The sequence below is a fragment of the Gymnogyps californianus genome, chromosome 7 (genome assembly GCF_018139145.2).
Source record: "Gymnogyps californianus isolate 813 chromosome 7, ASM1813914v2, whole genome shotgun sequence".
NCBI lineage: Eukaryota > Metazoa > Chordata > Aves > Accipitriformes > Cathartidae > Gymnogyps > Gymnogyps californianus.
The window spans coordinates 19,634,242-19,657,290 of record NC_059477.1 but is presented as its reverse complement, the minus strand read 5'-3'; the positions used below and the strand labels follow the sequence as shown (position 1 = coordinate 19,657,290).

At 40.3% G+C, this 23,049-nt stretch overlaps 1 long non-coding RNA gene across 1 annotated transcript; it reads right to left on the bottom strand.

Annotated features, from left to right (window-relative positions):
* Positions 1 to 3,709: 3,709 nt before the first annotated feature.
* LOC127018668 (uncharacterized) lies at positions 3,710 to 21,662 on the bottom strand. Its single transcript, XR_007766801.1, has 4 exons — positions 21,605 to 21,662; positions 20,847 to 20,959; positions 4,599 to 4,646; positions 3,710 to 3,768 (listed from the first exon to the last, which is right to left on the bottom strand). It is a non-coding gene; the product is annotated as an uncharacterized LOC127018668 (long non-coding RNA).
* Between the last annotated feature and the right edge of the window lie 1,387 nt (positions 21,663 to 23,049).

Sequence of the window (23,049 nt, the reverse complement as noted above, 5' to 3'; positions counted from 1 at the left end):
GGGAAAATTAGTGACAGATTATGAATATTTCTTTAATCACGAATTCTGAGTACCGGTAACACTATTTCTAAGGTATATGCTATCTGACTAACAAATCTTACATTTTATTGGCTGTCTCATTTTGTTCTCTTTCATATTTCACATTTATGATATGTTCAGACATACCCCTGTTTTGTTAAGTAGGAATCTGTGTGGTCTTTGATGTAAGACATAATTTATTTGACAAGGAAATATGAGACAGTGCCCTGAATCTGCATTTAATTGATGGATTGAGAATTTTTAGTGTTGCAACAAGACAGATTCTCATCCAACGTGTCATGGAAGGAGCGTTCTCTTAATCTGTTCTCCTGTGCATTAAAATACATGTATATATATTTTGAGGAGTAATTTTAAAAATTCTTTATTGAAGGTAGTTAGCAGGGTTTTCATACATGTCTGACATCCAAATACTAAAAATGATTGATGCTATTATCTGTTCATAAGGGTATTTTTATATCTATGAGAAGTGAGTGCTGCATTCTGACAAGTCTTCAGTAAATATCCCTAACATTGCAAATGAAGACTAGCTCTTGGTAGTGCATTAAGGCTGGATATAAATACAACCCTTTTTCATCAATGCAAACTTGATGTGAGTTTGTGCTTGTAATTAAACTTTCTGCCACTTAATTATCAGTCAGCTCCATTTAAAAAAATATTGATAATTGCATTATTCTTCCACATGATTTTACATGGGGCAGTATAGCACACCAAGAGCTTTCAGAGACTTCAGTAAAGTGCAGTATGCTTCAACTTGCCATCTTATACAGTCTTCTGCTGGTTACTGTTTCTGTTTATTATCTTCACAGATCTTCCAGCTATCACTTAAACTTATGGGATGCCCTCAGTCTGAGACAACTGTCTTTTAACATGCATTTATTAACTCCAATGCAATCCCTTGCTACTGGTAGTTCTTGGGACATTTTCATATGGAACACAAGGACAGATTTTTTGGTTACCTTTTCTGCCAGGATTTCTGCTTGTTAAGTAACATATTACAAAGCTATTTTAGAGCCATACAGATGCTGGCAAGCAACCAGGCCTCTGAACAGCACATTTAGAGTATGCCTTTGTCTACTTTTTCTCTTAGCAAAAGGAAATTTTAAGTGTGAATATTAATACTGGTATTTTGCGTAAACTTCTGCTCCCATAGATGTCAATACAAATGTTGCCATCAACTTTAGTGGCACCAGGATTTGGCCAAAATATCAAAACATAATTGTTGGCAAAGAGCCCAGTCCTCCACCACTGAAATGAGTGATAATTTTACCATTCATGTCAGTAGAAAGTGTATTAAAGTCTAACATCTTTAAGTTGATGCCCGCTATTTCACAGAAACAATAAAACAAGATTATAAACAGGCTATGCAATTTTGCTTTTTTTCCACATCATTGTAACTTCAGAAAACTCCACAAAGCAGCCTATACATATTCCAGTGTCAGTAAAGTTAAAATAAGAGATCTGGAAATGTATTTTTCCACAAGGTATCAAGATACATGTGTGTTTAGATATATATTAATTTAGGAGTACTTTTAAATCATTTATCAGGAGATAAATAATAAATTAATTTAATTTGTGCAATTAAGGTGATTGACCTCATACTTTTGCTTTTTGGATTTGATTTATTTTCTACTACTAATAGTGAAACAAAGACTTTTTTCATGTTTTTATAGTTTTGCAGATGTTTTTCCATTAAAAAAATTAGAAATTAGCTAGGTGCTAGGATTTGTTTTTGAGAAAGGACTAAGAAATTGCCAAGCAACTGCTGATTTTTTGATACAATATTGAATGTAAGCAAATAGATCCTCAGAAATACAAGAAAACATAATAGTTAAATTATGAGAGATTGCTGTATTCATGCTTTAAATGTCTTCTTACCTTTTGGTGTCTGTATGTAGGGGCTGAGAAAAAAAAAGGAAGACTAAGATTCAGATGTTTAGAAAATTTGTTTAGTAAATTCTAGTCACTGAAGGTTCAGATTTTTATGTTTATACTTTACATTAGGCAAGACGGTGTCATGGTTACAACAGCAACAGAATTAGGCAAGAGAGGGCATAAGCAGCTATTAATATTAAAGTATTTCACCGATTATTGGCTTTTGATTTCTTTCTCTCCCAATTCAGCTAAAGACTCTTTCTTTCTTTCAGGATTTTCATGTGACACTTGTAACCTGTAGTTGCTTCCCTCACCTTTATTTTATCTTCATTATCACTGGCTGAATTAGGTAAATTTGATTTGATCCTAGGTAAATCTAGGGATCATCACATGATCCAGAATGCTCTCCTTTTCAATCCCTATTCAGGTCCTGCAGCAGGATGGGCGGTTTGATGACTGTTTATCTATTCCTAGGACTGGAACCAGAAGACACCTACACATGCAACCCGTGGGTTCACAGGGATTTCTTGATTACATCTATCTTCTTTTTCAGGCCCTTTAGCAACATAATGAAATAAAACATACCTTCCTTATGCCTCTGATGCTTATGATAGGCTGTCCCAGTAATTTGAATCTGTAGTACATGTATAATCTGTTTCTTCTCTGCATACACTATGGGAACTCTCCTCCCCCACCAGCAAACTGTACTCTCTTCCTTCCACTTCACCCAGCCAGAATTAACCAGGAAAATGCTACTGGCCTATGCAAACTGTTCTTTCTTGACGTTTTACTAGTTTAGTCTTCTGGTGGTTTGGAGGGGGTTTTTGTTTGGTGCCCCCCCCGCCCCCGACGGTACAATTTTAGCTGCTTTATAGAAGATCAAGTTTTGTGTCCAGTGCTTTGCCATAATTATGAATGTGAACCAACAAAACCCAAAACAGCAGCGATGGCATTCCTCAGAGAGTGCACCGTAACAACAGCAGTCTATAACAGAGAACAGATATGGCCACACCAGTGGCATTACAGCAGGGGACAATCATCATCGACAGTCAACATCAGAAGGTCCTTACTGACTAGCTAAATCTGAAAGTTAAAGGAAGAGGCAGATAACATTTATTTGCTAGTGAGACAAATGCCAACAAACTCTTCTAATATCCCTTAACAGAACAAAGGCAATCTGTGTTACAATCAGTATCAAGACTGCACTTGTAAAAACTTCCTGAAAAACAAATTCTATGTTTTCATGACATCTTACAGAGCCTTTAGGGACCAGACTAGTGACCTGGAAAGCCTGTCATTTTTTTTCCCCTGAACAAGAATTGCAAAAATCAGACTGCATATTCCAAAATTAAAATAAAAATAAAGGTGAGGTAATATACAGCAATGGCCTCCTTCAATTGTAACAACCTCTGTCTCATTTTTACCTTGCCTGCAAATTTGTGTGATAAAATAATCGGCGTTTTTCATCATTATGTCTTTATATCTTTCATAAGAGAACCACTCTCCTTGTTATCTTTATTCACTGCTGTAAAAAAAAAAAAAGATAATGTCCCTTACTTCATAAAACAATGCCTTTTTAAAAGCTTTCATTTTAGAGCTAGTGTTAGGCCATGATGAATTGCTGAATGGTTGATTTCCTGACACTCTTTCTTACTAACCTTTCCTGACAGCTTCTGGATTGCTCTACCTGGTAATTTGCACTATAATAATGGCTACAGTGAGATGTCTCCTAACTATTTCCTTTATTTTTAACAAGATTCTTAACACCCTCTGTAGGTGACAAAATGCAATTACAGACATGAAGTGTCCCCCCGAGGATGGTTGTTCACAGATGCCACCAGTACTTTAGTAGTGCAACTGTTAAATGAAACGAAAACAAAGAATCAGATTCTCTAAACATCCAGTTCAAATAAAAATTTAATTAAAAGTTATGAAGGCATTTTATTGATTAACAATCTTAGTAATTAGATAGTGTAGTTCACATTTTTTTTGGTTGGATTTGTTCTTCCTTGGAGATCTCTAATTGTTGTATGGCTTTACATTTATTGATAACTTTTTTTGATGAATACAGATGCCACCTTTTATGGTAGTCGTTGACAGAGTAATCATATTGTGAGAAACACCAGGCTTATGTAGTAACAGCTGTTGCAGTTATACATGCTGATATCCATTGGGAAAATGTGTTTGCTGCTATCATGGGTACACAATAAATGGAAGGTGCAATAAAGCACAAACTAACATTTTGAAAATCCTTACAACTCTAGGAACTTTATTGCAGATTACAAGCACTTTGATCTCTGTCCAGTACTTAAGTCTTAATTATCAGACTAATTGCACAGACTATGTTCATTTTCAGTGGTAATCCTTTTGTGATTAGCTTCTGTGTTCAATAACTGACTTATCCTTTAATTAAAAGGACTATTAACCTTAAGGCTGCTGCTGCGCCTTGGGATTAAACCTATACAGAGTTAATATTTAATATCATTGTAAAAGCCTTTGGTGAAAGGTATAGAATGAAAATATAGTGATTCCCTCCTTTACTGTAACTTGCTTTAAGAGATAGCTTCATTATATATCAGTATAACATATTTTACTTTGACATACTACCAGCTTAAATCCATTAAGGACATGCAAGCATATGCATGCACTTTGGGCCCTTCTCTCATTTGCAGGCAGGGCATACTCACATTGGATATTTCCCAAGTCTTTCTATACAGTCATGATCAATGGTTAATCTGCAACACAAAAAAACCCCAAAACCAAACACAAGAGTGAGCATTTAAGGTCCTGCTTTTTTCCAACATTAAAATATTTTTGTGTTAAAGGTCTGAGCAGTTCAATTTTTGCTTATCTGGCGGTGAGAAATTTATTTAGGAAAAGGGAAATGCTATGTGAAATGATATGCTATGGAGGAAAATGTTCTGCAGTTTTGCCCAGGGCCACTGCAATCTAGCTGTTTGAAAGACTATGAAGCAAATCCAGAGTCATCAATGCCCAAGTGTGTAGACTCTGCCAAAAAGCCAGATGCTGCTGTGGGAAGCATTATGTATCTTTTCTAGTTTGGCATCTGGGTCCTGCTATGAGCAGCCATGCCTAATGTCTGTCTGTAACTTAAGGTTCTACTGCTGCATTAATAACAACTTTTTTTTGGTAACACACACACACATACATACATATATATATATATTTAAAGAGTCCCTTATAATCCCTCCCCCCCACCATTTAGTCATTCAGATTGCTTCAAAAGCAAGCCAGGTGCAAAGTCCCAAAATCTACTCTCCTCGATAGCCTCACTGACTCACGTGGTGGTGTGGTATCTGTTGCTAACTCCACATACATTTTTCTCTTTCTTCTGATTGTGTTGAAGGAACCTGATCAAACTAGACTTCTTAGAGACAATGTTCTTTACTGAAATTGTTTGTTTTTTATACAATTAATTTGGGGTTAAGACTTAAGTATTGGTTACTTGCTGTTAATGGAGGCTAGTAACTATTAACCAGCTGCTCAAAAGACTTACAAATTGAAGAGGAAAATTTATTATCTCCCACCCATATTTAAGGTAGCAACAATACCTCTATAATTTCATTTGAATTATTTCACTTTCAAAGAAAAAAATATATCCTTCTTATGTGCACCATTCTAGGAGGTAGTATAAAGCAGCATTGCCTTTGTATAAGAGTTTCCTCCAGTATGTTACTTTTCTTGTATTACTCAAATGATATATATATATAGTGAGGGTGACCCAACCACACTCTTTCCTGAATGGAGTGGAGATAAAAGCAGCATTCTATTTAAAATCAATAGAAGTGACTTGTGGCCTGTGATGGGAGTGTCTGGCTCCAGAATTATTATCTGGTGTTAAGTGCTGACAATGCAATAGGATCTTTACAAGACATAAATACAGTGAGGGATCTCCAAAAGCCTAATGCTAGCCTGGGAAGTGAGTCTGGTCAGGCTGCCTGTACAGGGTGTGACGGGAAGAGGCTCACACCCACACTTTTCCAAAGACAGATGAAGAACCCAAACTGACGCATCTCCTGTCAGATATAAAATGAAAGGCTGAAGTGCTCTGCATTAAAATTTCCACATGTGCTATTCTAAGCACTTTAACCAACAGCAAATTTGACTGAGTTCAGAAAGTTGGGAGTGGACCAGGGATTTGGACACACTTTCTGAAAGTTACTGACTTACATATACTGGGGGATTACCTTGCATTTAACTATGGTACTCTGATGATTCTTGGTAATTCCCTGTTTGGTCTTACTAGTCTTCTTTGCAATAAGACTGTTGATATTCATTGTTGTTTGTGTAGTCATAGCTAGCTAATTTTTAGCTGCCTGCTAAAAAAAATATTGAAAACTCAAAGGGAATTGAGACTCCTGGAGTAGTCACTTAATAGTTCGAGAAACAGGAGCTGAATATGGAGGAGGCCTTTCCCTTTTCACTGACTGCAGAGAAAGATGAGCCTGCCTACATTAAAGCTGGTGTCTCTTCAAAAATCCCTTCCTCTGTCCCTCCCTGTATATGCCAGTTAATTTGAGCAGCTGCATGGAGCCACTTCTCAGGGAGGTGCCAACCCAGGCAGGGAGCCTATAGGTTTCTTTTTGCTATCCGCAGGGAGATCTATAAGCAGTAGGAAAACCATGACATGGCACAGTGGTATGAAGGCCATCACCTAGTCTGTAGTTTGAGTCATGTTTTACATTAGTGTGCCCCAGTAATTCAATTAGGATAAAAGAATCATGGATAGAAATGAGCACATCCGCTTCACTGAGAGACAGTCATGGATACCATTACAGATATGAATTGCTGCCAAAGCTACCTGCTACTGGAATTACCAAACCACAAGAGCAAAGAGATCTAGTGTAGCCTCCAGCTATGCACATACAGATAAAGTACCAGAACGCCTGCAGTCAGGGAAACAGGTGCTGTTCTGCCATCTTTTTCTGATGATAAAGACATAGAGCGCCGGGCTACCCAGTACAGCTCATTCAATCTCGCTAACACCACATGCACGATCCACAAGAGTGGTGGGAATACAGGGCAAAAGAATGCTACAGGAAATTCTGACAAAGCAAATGAGGATGATCCTAAATCATTATTCCCCTTAAAGTCACGATGATTATTGAAGGACATGCCTTATTACTACATTGTGACCTTCCCAGGGCAATGGGTTTTTTCCTGTGTATTTGATTGTGCCCTCACTTCCTCCCTCCATCTGGGTCTCAAGGTAATAAAAAGTATTATATTTTTGAGCATAAAGGAAAAGCCTTTTCTTATGGAAACATTTACCTGTTCATGAATGATAAAAAGCCAACATTCTCAGCAGATATAATAAGACCATGTATTGGGTTTGCGTGGCAAGGTTTTGGTAGCGGGGGGGCTACAGGGGTGGCTTCTGTGAGAAGCTTCTAGAAGCTTCCCCTGTGTCCGATAAAGTTAATGCCAGCGGGTTCCAAGACGGACCCGCTGCTGGCCAAGGCCGAGCCAGTCAGCAACAGTGGTAGCGCCTCTGTGATAACATATTTAAGAAAGGGAAAAGAAGTTACAGGGGAGTTGCAGTTGCAGCCAGAGAGAGCGGAGTGAGAAGATGTGAGAGAAACAACTCTGCAGACACCAAGGTCAGTGAAGAAGGAGGGGGAGGAGGTGCTCCAGGCACCAGAGCAGAGATTCCCCTGCAGCCCGTGGGGAAGATCATGGTGAGGCAGGCTGTGCCCCTGCAGCCCATGGAGGTCCACGGTGGAGCAGATATCCACCTGCAGCCCGTGGAGGACCCCACGCCGGAGCAGGTGGATGCCTGAAGGAGGCTGTGGCCCCGTGGGAAGCCCGCGCTGGAGCGGGCTCCTGGCAGGACCTGTGGACCCGTGGAGAGAGGAGCCCACGCTGAAGCAAGTTTGCTGGCAGGACTTGTGACCCCGCAGGGGACCCACACTGGAGCAGTCTGTTCCTGAAGGACTGCACCCCGTGGATGGGACCCATGCTGGAGCAGTTCGTGAAGAACTGTAGCCCATGGGAAGGACTCACGTTGGAGAAGTTTGTGGAGGACTGTCTCCCGTGGGAGGGACCCCACGCTGGAGCAGGGGAAGAGTGTGAGGAGTCCTCCCCCCTGAGGAGGAAGGAGCGGCAGAAACAACGTGTGATGAACTGACCCAAACCCCCCTGCCCCATCCCCCTGTGCTGCTCGGGGCGGGGGGGGAGGAGGTAGAGAAAATCAGGAGTAAAGTTAAGCCTGGGAAGAAGGGAGGGGTGGGGGGAAGGTGTTTTAAGATTTGGTTTTATTTCTCATTATCCTGCTCTGATTTGACTAGTAATAAATTAAACTAATTTTTCCCCAAGTCGAGTCTGTTTTGCCTGTGACTGTAATTGGTGAGTGATCTCCCTGTCCTTATCTCAACCCACGAGCCTTTCATTTTATTTTCTCTCCCCTGTCCAGTTGAGGAGGGGGAGTGATAGAGTGGCTTTGGTGGGCACCTGGCATCCAGCCAGGGTCAACCCACCACAGACCACCACAAAAAAAACCATTGCAATGTTATTAAGAAAACTGAAATCTCCTTTTTCACCTACAGTCATCATAACACTGTGCCAATACCTGCTGCACCCGAGTGGCCCTGGAATGACCCACGGCAGTCTAATCCTCACCTCATCTATTTCATAGTTATCTGCAACTTCTGATAATGCACAGAAAACAAATTTGTAAACAGAAAACAACATCCAGTTCGTTTTTCTTGGGTTTTGTTTGGGTTTTTGGGGGGATGGTGGTGATAGGAATAGAAGCCAGAGGAGGTCTTTTGGGCTGGCAGATCACCTAAGTAACACAACTCAAAATATCCTTTTCGTTCTCATCATAGCCAGAGTGTGATTACATAAGTTATTCATTTCTGTGTGATCTTCCATATCTCTTACCTGGCTGACATCCCTTTAATTATTTTACTAACCCTACAGCGCTATCCTAGTAAATCAGCATGCATAGCTATGTTTCCAAGACCCCAGTTCAGTACGGTACTAAGACCATGCTTAACTTTAAGCATGAGCATGAATCTACTAAATAAGCTTTGCTACAGGCCTAATAATATTACTATACTGAGTCAAGACTAATGTCTCAGGAATATCAATGCATTTCAAATGATAGTACAAGAACCCTATATTCTTATGAGAACTTTAAAACCACCATGAAATACAGTGAAAGCATGTCAGTGCTTACTATAACTGTAAAACTGAATAAGGGAATTCAAATGAGTAGAGAGGTTATGTGGAAGTAATTACTGAAATTCAGCCCAGAAAATATGACTAAGCTTCACATTTAAAAAAGGAGATATTTGTAGCAAGTGTGCTCTTTATGTATTGAAGTTGGTAAATATTGGCTTTTTAATAGCTTTAACTCCATGTTTTAATAGATGGTAAGCAGACATTTTCATCTGGATGCTCCCACACTGAGAGAAGCTCCTGGGCAAACAGGAGCTTTTGTCCCTGACTGAATTCTCATTGCCAATTTTAGATGGCTGGGATGTGGTCTTCTCGTCTGCACCAGAGCAGACGTAGTAGCCTATCATGTTGTTCCTGTTGCTGCCAGCTCTTTGCTAATTTGTACAATGATAAGCACCTATTTCCATCGCTCCTGGTAATCTTGTCATTTTCATGATGTCATCAGCACAAGTCAGAAGAGAAAAGGTCAGTGGTACAATGATGTACTGTATATAAAATGAGCTGTTAAAAAAAGAAAAATGGCTAGACATTTAAATGCCCAAGCTCGCCAAGGCACAGTAATAGCTATCCTGACCATCTCGGGATGTATTTATTATGTGATTCCCATGATAAGCAAATAACTTCCCCCTGCACTGTATTTTCCCACAGTGGTACAGCGTGTACTGCACAAGGGAGGCTAGCTACGCCCAGATAGACCAGTGGGAGTCTGGATAAATGTACTTTTAATGACAGCCACTATGCATATTTACAGAATCTTTTGAGCATCCCTTGTTCTGCCTTTTAATTTCTCTAGTGTCTATACTATATGAATACATATTTAGATATGGTGTATAGATTTTTATCACCTTCTATGTAAAAGGAAGAGAGTAACCAAAAGCAGTGTAACAAAACCTTTGGGTGCCAGAAATGAAACAGGAAATAAAGTCAAAATTCAGACAAAACATGATGTTATCAAAACTTTTGAAATCAAGTTACTATGCTGATACATAATGGGGGGGAATAGGGAGGGGAGGGAGAAAATAGAGAGACAAGGAGCCGCAGTGAGATACTCCCACTAGGTAACCAGTGCTGTGTTACCGCTCAGCCTGCAGACAGACCTTGTGTGTAGGCACTACTCGAGGAGTCCCCTGTTGCTCATGTGTTGCTCTGTTATCAGTGAAAGCAAAGCTGGAGAAAAAATGATGGCAGGTGGTCATTTGAGGAGGTAACCAGCTGCAGGACTTTTGCTAAAAGTGGAAAGCCAGGGATTGAAGTAGGCAAGCTGAAAGCTTGCTGTGTCCTTGGCTGCAGGGACAAGATCTGCAGCTTGGCAGATCACAAACATCACGTGCAGAACAAGAGAAGCACCTCTTTGTCAGATCTTACACGTTGTTTAGGATCAAAGAGCTCAAGAAATTTCTAATATTACTGGCTACTTATCCTTTTCTCCAGCCTCCCTCTTTGGAATTATGTCTCATGTCCTTTCAGCTGCCTTCAGAGCACATCACCCTGCTCCACTTAGCCTGCAGCTCTTTCCAAACTGACAGAATCAGCAGGATTTAGTATGCTTAGCGTATACAGGCATATTATCAGCATTTTAAATTTGTGATAGTCGCAGTACTTTGTGGATTTCCACCACTATTGCTTACAAAACTAGTGATGAGATAAGGAGAATATGGGATTTAATTGTCCTCAGGTAAATACTAGACTCACTGATTCATTGCTACGTTTCTATGAGATGCTTTTGCTGAAGTCAGGAAGTGAAAGAGTGAAAAGCACAGTGCTGTTCTATGTCAGAACTGAGGGATGACCAGCAATATGCCGTGGATAAGAGTGAACAAACGCTTGCTCTCATGGCCAATGGTGGCACAATAAGGCAGCAAATAGTACTGTCTGAAGACCATATTGTATTGCTTTCCTTATTTACCAGTGATCTTTGACCACAGGTGAGCACTGAGGTGATAAAATGCACAGATGACTAAATTATTCAGCTTGGTAAAGACTAGGGAAGGCTGTGAGGTTGAGAGGAATCTAACTAAGCTGAGTAAGAGATGCACAACAGCAGCTGAAATTCAGCACTGACCAACAGGAAGTAACGCACACAGAAAAGGATACCCTGGGCTTCTCATCATTTAACTCCCATCACTTAGAAGAAGGGCTTAGGCATCATCAGCGTGAATGCACTACTGACAAGTTGACTCAGCATAAGAAAAGCTAAAGGACTTCCTCCATGTGGGCTTTTTATCATGTGTTCCTCTGAAACTCTAGGTTTTGGTATCTCCTGCGAGTTGGGTGTTGGCAAATGCAGTGACCGGTTCCTTTCAGCAATGCGGTCCATATATCCTTCAAGTTAAATATAGCCAGTTTCATACCACTGTTTGTATTGCACATCTATAATTTATTGCTTTCTTTTTAAAATATGGGGAAGTCATGTGATTTTTATGAAGACTACACACCAGTCTATTTATATTGTATTTTTAGAGACATTGTATTGATTGAAAGAGAATTGGCTAACCTGAGATGTAAACAATGACTGGCATTGGCCTTAACCCATGTGGTTAATATCACTGATTTGTCATGCTGAGTGATGTGAAAAGAGGAACGATTGGTTGTTGATTATTGAACAGCTCAACACAGGGCACATTTGGCATGTCAGATGAGAGGCTATTCTAATGAGCTAGCGCTGCTGCCAATTACTTAAGAGCCAGTGCCTGCTCTACAAGCTATTTTGTACATCTTCAAGACGTTTAACTAAATTCCAGCTCAGTAACAGATTGCAAATAAGATGGTTAGACTCAAGAATCCGTGCATATATATTCCTTTAACATCGTCTCACATGCACCTGCCTGCTAATGGAGCCCTGCATTCTCTGGTGATGACTAATTAACATATAGCACAGCAGTCAGTTTAAGAAATGTTACATTCTTTGTATAGGCTGACAGATTTGTGTAATTGAAACATCCTCTTGTACTTTATATTTGTTTATCGGATTCAGTAATGAAAATTGTATCAGCCTTGAAAATTGTTAGAAGAATTAACTCTGGGAAGAGACATCTCTGATTGTGTGTGGCCCATTATAATGACACTGTTTTCTTTCAGGTCAAAGCTGTAGGCATTAGAAAAAGTATGACAACCAGTAAGGTATAAATACTATATCCCTGATTATATCTCAGTACTGAGCATGGTGATCATAAATATCTGTAGTTCAGTATCAAACAAAACTTCCATTTTATTTTTTTCCTGGATGTGAAATCAAATTCCTCTTTTTCCGGTAGCATAGACAATATCCACGCTCAGATCTCCTGTAGACCTGTCTTAAAACAAAAAACACTCTGGCCAGACACATTCAGCTACTTAACTCCCTCTGGTTAGAGCATACATGAGGATGTCTGATTTTGGGATGTGAACACATGGTCCAAAAGACTGGGACTAACACCATTACCCTCAAATATTTTTAGTCACTGCTGATCAGGAATTATTTTAACTGGCGATTAACAACTAGCTAGCACATTTCCATTTCAAATATGATTAAGTCATTTAAAGCTGTCCCCAAGTTAATCTAGACTCCTAGAGCATCTAGTCTGGTCATATGAACATGGGACCCTTGGTGATAACAACCTACATTATGTGCGCAGGTAACGATAGGAGAAAGTGTTTTCCAGTTTCCCATGCATTTTGTTAGGTCAAAACAGAAGCTTATGTTAGTTTTCGTGGTACATGTTAGTAATGTTAAAAAAGCAAAATCACATGATGATGTCTTTTTGACAGAAAAGATTAATGAGGAAATATAAATAATTAACCTTATATTGATGTGGGGACACGCACCTCTTCTAATAATGGGGCTACAAATTTTGTTTAAAATAGATATTTAATGTTTTGACTATTTATTTAAATCTGGGTTTAACAGAATCAGGATACTTGTCCTGGAAACTCTAGAAGTTCCTTTCTTTGTAGTTTTACTATACTATCTAGAAAGTCATAACAAAAAAGAGTCTTCATTTAATTTGTGGTTTTTTTAATCTGAAATTCTTCTTATGGTAGCTATGTTGTTTCCACTTAAAAGGGTCTTTATAAAATCTGACTGTAAATTGAATATTGAATAAATGTGAGCTTTTGTGAGCCTGATGGGTCTAGATAGGCTCTGTGACCATGAAATTAGGGGTACTTCAGTATTATTTCTGTTCTGAGCACGTGTGCAAAAGGGCATGCTATGTACCTGCACAAAAATACGTATTGACTGCTTTCCTCCTTTGATGAAAGCAAACATGTATTACAACTGAAAACCTATTTAAGTTAAACCTCACTGCAAATGCAAGTTATTTTTAGGTGTACTAACACCATAATTTATGGGTATTAAAATTAATCATTTTCTTCTACTTTTCCTCTAGATACATAGGATATGAAAGGCTCTTTAAAAAAAATGTGTTTGTAATCATTTGTTTGGGGTTGTGCAGTTGAAGCACCTTTATATTTTTCCTGATGAAATATTTGCTGCCTCCAATCACCTGGGGAACATTACCTTGATGAAGCCACTGAAATATGCTCCATCAGTCTCAAAGGGTTTTCCTAGCCTACTTTTCACCCTCTTCTTGCCAATTAAGCTGCCACATTATGTATGATAGCGAGGGTCACTTTCCAAGTGTTATTCTGAATTGGTGGAGATGACAGAAGCATACTGGTCTAGTGAATAATTAGAGTGGATCTTAAAGTCCCAAACCCCCATCTTGCACTGCCACATGCTAACTATTTTTAACCTCAGCTCCTGTCTTCTAGCAGGCTACATGCATTTTTGCCAAGAAAACCTCCTGTGGTATTCTGTGCTGCATGTCTATATTTTATACTAAAAATCTACCAGATAAAATAACTAGAGAGATGATGTTGAAAAATATAAAACATTTGCAGTAAATAAACATGCAACTCAGAGCTTACTTCCACAGAGTAAAACACAACATTGCTCTAGGACCACATAGCATCAGTTATATTGTATTTGGCAAGTATCTGTAGGCAATCCTTCAAGTTTTGCATTTGCACACATCAGTTTATAAACATGGTAAAAAAGCAATTCTTCTCAATGCTTTAAAACCAAGAAGTGCTGTTCTAATAATCCTAAAGCAGTAGTCTCCACTGCACTTAATGAGAGTTTTATACCCGATGGCGATTATTGTATTTCTTTATTATTTTTTAAAATAACCAGCCCAGAATTTCTGTACAGTTTTGCCACTGCACAACCTCACAACAAACAGGAAGCACAGAATGGAGCAGGATCAGGATTTAGTAGTTTCCTGCAGTGACAAACATTTATGAGTCTAAAGCCGCCTTTCCAAAAGGGAAACAAGTATCTTAAATGTTCAGGATTAATCCACTGCCCAAGACATTTAATAAAAAGGCTTAAATGGAACATTACTGACACTGGGTGAAGTTTTTAATGAAAAAGCAGAGATACTTCAGCTTGGCTAGCTTCCCTCACACAGCTATTAACAAATTTTACTGCAGCAGTGATCACCAGAAACAAAGGAGAAAATGGTACAGTAATGAAGGGCTGAGTAGTGACCTTTCTCCCTCCTTCCCCTCATCTTTCAGCTTGGGGCAATGATGCATCTTGTGACCAAACTCCTTAATTGAGCTCTAATTCTGTACAGAGTGTAAGAACTAGAAGATTTGCAACATAGATCAAACATCTAAAACCAAAATAAATAAGATTAGCCTTCAGGAAGTACTCAAGTGGCTTCTAGTCACCTTTTAAAATGTAGCCACACAATTGTATAACTTCCCCCAACCTCACTCTCTTCCTTAACCTCAACTCAAGGTAAGTTGTTTTGGAACTGTTAATTATTTTTGGTTTACACAGCTCTGACATAAGAGGATCCCTTACACGGAGAGCGACACTGCACTCTTATCTCAAATATAAGTAAATATCCATAATTTAATGGAGTTGTTCCTCTGAAGCGGGTGCAGCCTGTGATTTGTTAACCAAGAGGCAGGCACCACATGCTAAGGCAGAGGACTACAGGTTCCACTTGTCTTGTGTCTTGGGTCACCTTGATCTTCCAGTTACAAGAAAACACCTTCTTCTCAACTTTACTGGACATAGTGCTATTTGTTACTTGCAAAGGTGGCTGGAAAGTGGAGAACAGATGTCCCATTTCACAAACGGGGAGATTCTGGGCAGCTGACAGCAGAATTACAGCTTAGACCATGGTCTATGCCTGTTTCAAGCTTCTGAGGGCTGCACTGACTCACCCAGCCCCAAATACGTGAGTGAAAACATCCTCTCAGCCTTAAGGGTATAGCATACCTTACGTATGTTTTCCCTTTCCCCTAGAACATGAAAATTTTTGGACTCAGCATCCTTCCAATAAGGACAAGTATTGGTTTCTGTGTGGGAGTTTGCCTTCTCTACCTAGGATTTCAGCTGGTAATTTTGTTTTTATTTGTTTCTCTCCCTCTTACTTCATACAATTTGAAAAAATAAGCCTGGCAACAGTACAAAAACTAAGCGCAGGCAAAAAAAACCCAAACCCACCAAACCCACATCAATGTTCCTATGCTGGTTCTTTAAGATATTCTGAAATGGCATAGTAAGGGCAGTAGCAAGCAGGTAACTTGGATATAATGTTTATTTTAGAGTTAGTGATAAATCACTGTGAGATAATAATGGGAGCATATGTCTCCAACAGCTTTTCAGAAAAGGTGTTCTATTCTAAATGTAAACTAGTGGACCAAAAAGATAGTGAAGATTTATTTCCTCTTTCCTGGCAGAAGTAGTTTTCTTTCCTTAGCATATTAATGATGATACATTAAAAATGTTTACAAAATACCATCACTTGAAATTATGAAATGAATGTAATTAAATTGCCTACAAGCCCTTAGGGCTGTGAACACCAGCTTAAGCATTAGTGAGACAGATTGCAAGCCAGGATTCTAGTTGTTTCTTTCATGCTGGGGAGAAATGGAAACAGTATTGCAACTGAGAGCCGTACCATTGCATGAAACATAACGCTGGAACATGGCAGAGAGGAAAATTCCCAGCAGTAGCTAGCACCAACCTGAAATCCTGCCCGTGTGACCAGCACTGCCAACTTCTATCTCTGACCAAGGTTATCCAGGAGAACATTTACTATCATCTATTTGCTAAACAGTTTACTTTGGACTTGCTATGGTTAGACTGAAAATGGCCTTGTGTGTGTGGGGGAAAAAAAAAAAAAAAAAAGCGGGGCAGACCTGAAAGGGATCTTTGCCTGAAAAATAAGTTTTCCCAAGGAATGTCATCATCCTCTTGGCAAACAGGTGTCCTGAGGACAGAACCAAGCTCTTCCAGCAAGGCTGTGTGACTAGACTAAAAAGTATCTGCATTTGCAGACTCTGGAGTCACCACTCTTTCGTGGCTTCTCTGGGTGCTGTCTGACCCAGCTTCTCTACAGGCTGGTATTCTTTAGGGTGACTGGTTCCCTCAGAGTGACTTTTCTCTGTGCTAGAATATCAGGGGATCCTCTATCCGCTGCTTGTCAGACATGACTGCTCATTAGCCATGGCTATAAATAATGGAAACAGCAAAGTGCTCCAGTCACCAAAGAATGGAAGGTGGAAAGTCAGCAGATGATATGGGAGCGGGGATGAATGTTTTCAAAACAGGATTTAACTATTAAGACCTTATTAACAAGTCAACTCCATCACCTACAAAACAAAATCTTCCCACCTCCTTTACAGCTTTGAGGAAGAGTATGATCATCAATGTTAAAAGCTCCTATTAGCCCTGGCAGAGCATGTCACCTGGTGAGAGAGAGGGTACGGACCTCCAGTGGCCCTCTTGGTTTTAAGTTTCCAGCATTTCCAGACCTGCCTGGACCCAGACGGCATAAGCCCCTTGTGTCTTGTAGATGATGTTGAGTGGGAAGAGGAGAGCATCCTTCCTACTTCATGACAGCTTGGCACTCTGGACTTTTAACCATTGCGGTCCCCCTCAGATCTAGAAGCCTGACTGAGACCACATGCCTCCCGTTCAGTCTGGGTGTCTGTCAGTTGTAGGCTCAGAAGCTAAAAATCCACGGAAATCAGGAGAGAGAAACTGTTTGTACGTGATGTATCTATTTCTGTACACATTAGAGAGAGTCTCATTGACTGCACCAAATTTTTCTTTTGAATCTTACAGTATTTGATGTTTTAATCAGAGAAACATCTGGCACCAACTGTCCCTATGCTGATTAGTTTGTTAGATAGGATTACTTCTGTCCTTTTTCTTTCAGTTCTCACTTGAGCATCTATTATTGGCCACTGTCAGAGACAGGTTACTGAATTTGACAGTCATTCACTTGGCAGTTCCTGTATTTTTATTTTCCTCCAGCTCCCACCCAGAGCATTTTGGAGAATATCATTACAGAGAAAAGCTATGAAACATTGTTTGAGTTGTGCTAGTTTTGGCTGGGGTAGAGTTAATTTTCTTCATAGTAGCTAGTATGGGGCTATGTTTTGGATTTGTGCTGAAGACAGTATTGATAATACAGAGATGTTTTCGTTACTGCTGAGCAGTGCTTACACAGAGTCAAGGCCTTTTCTGCTTCTCACACCACCTGTCCTGGTTTCAGCTGGGACAGAGTTAACTCTCTTCTTAGTAGCTGGTACAGTGCCGTGTTTTGGATTTAGTGTGAGAATGATCTTGATAACACGCTGATGTTTTAGTCGTTGCTAAGTAGCACTTATCTGAAGTCAAGGATTTCTCAGTTTCCCATGCTCTGCCAGCAAGCAGGTGTGCAAGAAGCTGGGAGGGAGCTTAGCCGGGGCAGCTGACCCAAACTAGCCAAAGGGGTATTCCATACCATGGAATGTCATGCCCAGTGGTTAGCTCAGTTGGTTAGAGCATGGTGCTAATAACGTAAAAAGGTCACGGGTTCGATCCCCAAATTTCCAGTATATAAACTGGGGGGAGTTGGCCGGGAGGCGTGGATCGCGGCTCTGGGGTGGTGAGCAATTGCATTGTGCATCCCTGGGTTTTTTTTCCTTTCCCCCCCTTTTTTTTGTTATATTCCTTTTCATTACTATTATTATTAGTAGTATTAGTATTATTATATTTCATTATTATTATTGTTAATTTTATATTTTACTTTAGTTATTAAACTGTTCTTACTCAACCCACAAGTTCTGCCTTCTTTCCCCGATTCTCCTCCCCATCCCACTGGGAGCAGGGGAAGGGGGACGGGGAGCGAGGGAGCGGCTGTGTGGTGCTTGGCTTCTGACTGGGGTTAAACCACACCACCACCCCACCAGCCAGTAGGCTGGGGGTGCACAAGAAGCTGGGAGGGGACACAGCTGGGACAGCTGACCCCAACTGACCAAAGGGATATTCCATACCATATGACATCATGCTCAGCATATGAAGCTGGGGGAAGAAGGAGGAAGAGGGGGATGTTCAAAGTGATGGCATTTGTCTTCCCAAGTAACCATTATGCGTGACGGAGCCCTGCTTTCCTGGAGATGGCTGAACACCTGCCTGCCGATGGGAAGTGGTGAATGAATTCCTTGTTTTGCTTTGCTTGCGTGCACAGCTTTTGCTTTCCCTATTAAACTGTCTTTATCTCAACCCACGAGTTTTGTCACTTTTACTCTTCCAATTCTCCCCACCATCCCACCAGGGGCAAGTGAGCGAGTGGCTGTGTGGTGCTTAGTTGCCAGCTGGGGTTAAGCCACCACAGACTTCATCTTAAAACATAGAAAAGAATTTTAAACTTGTATGCATGTATGTATTTGTACAAACATGCCCTATGCTAAGACATCTCTGCAGAACTGCACAGCAGACAACATTCAGAGGATCTCTCATTCACTACAAAGTCTGAATTCAATTTGTAAACATATGTTGAAGAGAACAGTCTCACAATTAAGACAGTTGCATATGGCATATTCCGTCTCTGTTTGATGGTTATCTCAGCAACAGTGCAAGTGTTGAGTAACTCATTGAAGAAAAAATTTTCCACAAGAAAACACAAATTGCTGCTCATAATTTCTCATTTTTTCCAGTTTGGGAACCATGCAGATTCCAAACATGTTAGACATACATGCAGTTGGAGTCAAAAGATCTGTAAAAAGGACAGGATGTGCCAGGAACAGGAAGCCCCAAGTTTAAAATTGAGCTATTTTTGCTATATGTTTATTGTATTCTTCTCGGTAAGTCACTTTGTGTTTTCTTTATATTCTCATGTATAAATTGATGAAAATAAAGCTTATGAAGCTGTGCTTCAGAGGTATCTTGCAGCTTAAACAACTGATGCTCAAACAGTGCTTTAAACACAGTCTCAGTCTTTCCAAAGGTTTGCTTAGAGAAAAGGGCTCCCCATTTCCAAAGAAGAATGTTTTGGAAGTGTCCCAAATTAATTGATATTTAATCTTACTTTTTCAGTTTGCCTATCTGCATGTACATTAACAACAGCAAGCTGTAACTCTGTAAAACCCCTGTGGCAACGATTCCTTCATTAAGCACTTGTCCCAGTTCTTGGGAAACATCCATCCAGTGGGATTGGTGTTCTGTGTAAAAATTATGTAAGATGATGTAATGAAGATTCTGTTACATAGGGCATGTCCCAAAAGGGTCAGATCTGAATATGAATAAATTATCAGTCATAAGTTCTAGCTCTATAAAATCCCTATGGCAATGATTCCTTACTCAGTTCAGGAGGTGAATATCAAGCAGACTGGCATGGACTCACACAGTGAACAGAATAAAAGCAAGAATAAAAGCCGCACTGAAAAGTTGTCTTGGTTCTTGGGAACCATCCACCCAGTGAAATTTGGGTTTCATATAAAAGGTATGTAAGAAAAATGTAATGAAGTGTAACATAATGGATGATTCTATTACATGGTACAGGCCAAAAAAAGGTCAAATTTACAGTACATCATCAACTTCCAATTTGATACACTATCTTCAGATATATATGAGCAGCTAAGTACTGCAGGCAAACTCTCTAAACATGACGGGTATGGATACCTGCATAGGAGTTTCATCACATACAATAGGCTTTTCTATCCAGTGCACATCAAGCAGGAAATGTCTTCCTGCGCATTTGAGAAGAGGTTGCAAGAACCCTTTCTTCCCTCGGGCTGCAGGGGCTGTGCCCCTGGACTGCCTACTCCCTGGGCAGGTATCACCCACAGACACCAATGAAATGGGCATCTCAGTGTTTGACATGGTGCTTTGTTCAAGCCTGGATTCTAAGCTAGATCTCCCTGGGTACTTAACTGCCTCCCAAGCGTGGCCTGCCGGTGTCTTCACCAGGCACTACCTGATGTCTGTTCACACAGACTAAACTGTAGGAGCAACCAGAGAATAGCAATCAAAGGGTGTGCATATGACAAACTGAACAGCCATCTCCTCCTAGCCGATGAAAAGGTTGGCCTATTCTAATTAAACACCACACCTAAAATCCCACCTTCTCAACTCAGAGCCTTCTACCTCTGTAACCAGAGGGGGTTTTTTTATGTTTGTGACAACCGCTGAAATACAGAAGATGCATGACGGATTCTACATCTACCTGGACAGCACAATTCCCATCTGAAATTGTATTCGTTACTGCAAAGCAGAGCATCCAAACAGAAGCATTGAACTTCACGTGAACGATTGTATACTAAGTCAGTATTACAGTTTCTGTATTAGATGTGCTGCTATGGACAGCCTGAAGACAAAAGCTGAATATTTCACCAGACCAAGTCTACAGACAAATCAGTGGATCTGAAATGGTCTCTCAGAACCTGTGTCACCAGTGTCTTACCTTATGCTGCTCCTCTTGGATTCACAAGTCCTTTCAGCCGATATCAGAGGGTTGATCTAGCTCAGCAGTGAAGTCCAGAACATAGTTGCTTTGGGCTACTTATCACCACCTTCCTGAAACATTTTTACACTTAATTAAAGGCTGCCTCAAAACCTGGAGCTCTCCTTTTTACTGAGAGAGCCAGTTGTTGTACTGAGAGCAAGTCCCAAAGGATTCTTTTCAATTAGCACGGACACTTGCCACAGCACTCTAAAATGGACGGCTTTTGCTTAATAATGAATGTGTCAGCCTGCAGCTAGTGAAAACAGAGCTAGATTAACACTAGTATTTAAAGGATTTTACATGTAAACTGCAAAACTATGGGGTAAGAGAGTCATTTTGCTGCTTTATCAATTCAGTGTTCCCCTTTAATCATTATTTAAAATCCACCTTACTTTTCTGTACCTTTGTGGATTGCAGGAGCACTACATGCTGTTAACAATGGCACTACATTTATTTTCTATGTTACAGCAATAGTACCTCATCCTCTGCTATTCTCTTGAAAGACACATTAGGGTGAGTAAATGTCTGTTATTTATACAGCTAACCTCAGTGTGACTATAGGAAACAAAAAAAAAAAATAGAAAAGAGCATCAGGTTACTAGTAGAAGTTAAAAAACAAAAACCCCCAACCCTTACCAGTCCTAGTCCTTAGTAATTAAAGCATTTTCAGACTCTACCAGATGCGTTAGAAACACTTAAAAGCAGTTCCCAGATACCTGAAAAGTGCACATTCTCTCTTCTGCAAACTCAGCACTGCAGAAACTAAGCAGGAAAAACTCAACATTACACTTCCTAATCATAGTTGCCTTACTTCAATAGGAGAAACAATCAGCCCCCTAACTTCTCTTGTATGAGCTTTTTGGGCTACTATTACCCATTTGGCCTTATTTCAAGGAATAAATCAAGGTGCTGGGTCTGAATTCAGGTGGCAGCTCTTAACCTATAATTAAGAGGGTTCCTCCCAAGACCAGGTTTTACCTCCATCTCCATGGAACTAGTACAAAACCTCAGTGCATCAGGTTTCAGAGAACGATCTCAAATACTCATGTTTGTCACCTATACAAAGGCATGTGACAAACTTAGTAAAGGCCCTGAGTCGTAATCACACTAAAACCAGAGATTGATATGCAAGTCCTAGTCTTCCTGCTCTACGCTGATAAGGTGATCTAGCTGACTGGGCCAGGAGAAAGTCACAATGTTATGGCCTCTGAGGCAAGGCCGTGGAAACACTTTGTCTTAAACAGACTGGGAAAAGATATTAGTTTAGCTGCTCTGACATGGAAAGAGATCCTCTTGCAGCCACACAAATTAAGCTGGTTTCAGATCAAACAACTCTTCATTTCTGGGTCAGGTTCTTTTGAGGGAAGTCAGGACACCCACTCAGGGCACCAGCACCTGACCGTGCACTTCCCTCAGGTGACTGTTCCCTGCAATTTGTGTTTCCCTGGCCATAGTGATTCAGCTTTGGCAGCTGCAGAGTTTCAGCACTCAACCTTAAAACCATATGAAATATCTAGGGTAGCTCAGTCCAGCATAGGCTGTCTCTTGTTGGAAGTTACTCGCTTTCCATCTCCATACATCAGGACATGTTCAGCCATCTCTTGTCCCCTCCAAGAAAGGCAAGTGGGCAGGTCTGGTCCAGGGCTCTCTGCAGCTCAGCTGCTCTGAGTCTCCTCTGTTCTGCTTGGAAAGTCATGCTTATTTGTGCCTTGGAGTACCAGAAGTTAGACGTAGCCTCTACCAAGTGAGATGTGGAACCACCAGACAATAGTTATCTCCTGCTGAGTATGGAAATATGCCATTTGGAGTAGAATAGCAGCAGTAGAAAATACTGAAAGCAGCTCATCCTAGAATAACCTTACCGTGGTTGTTAGGTGCTTTCCTGGGAAATATTTAATTTCTGCATGCCAACAAGGCAACCTAACTTAATCTCAAGCAAGAACTTTATATCTACTGGTTTATAGGATTAACAAAAAAGGGGAGCTCCTCCTCCATTTTGTGAGCTTAAAATGAAAAACATGGCCAGTCAGAAGTATTGGAGTACTTAAAAGCAACCCACAAAGTGTTTCAGATCACCTGGAAAAGCGATTTTAAGAAATAAAATAATTTACAAGAGCATAAAAAAGTACCCTATCCTGAGGGAGCAACATGAATTACAGTT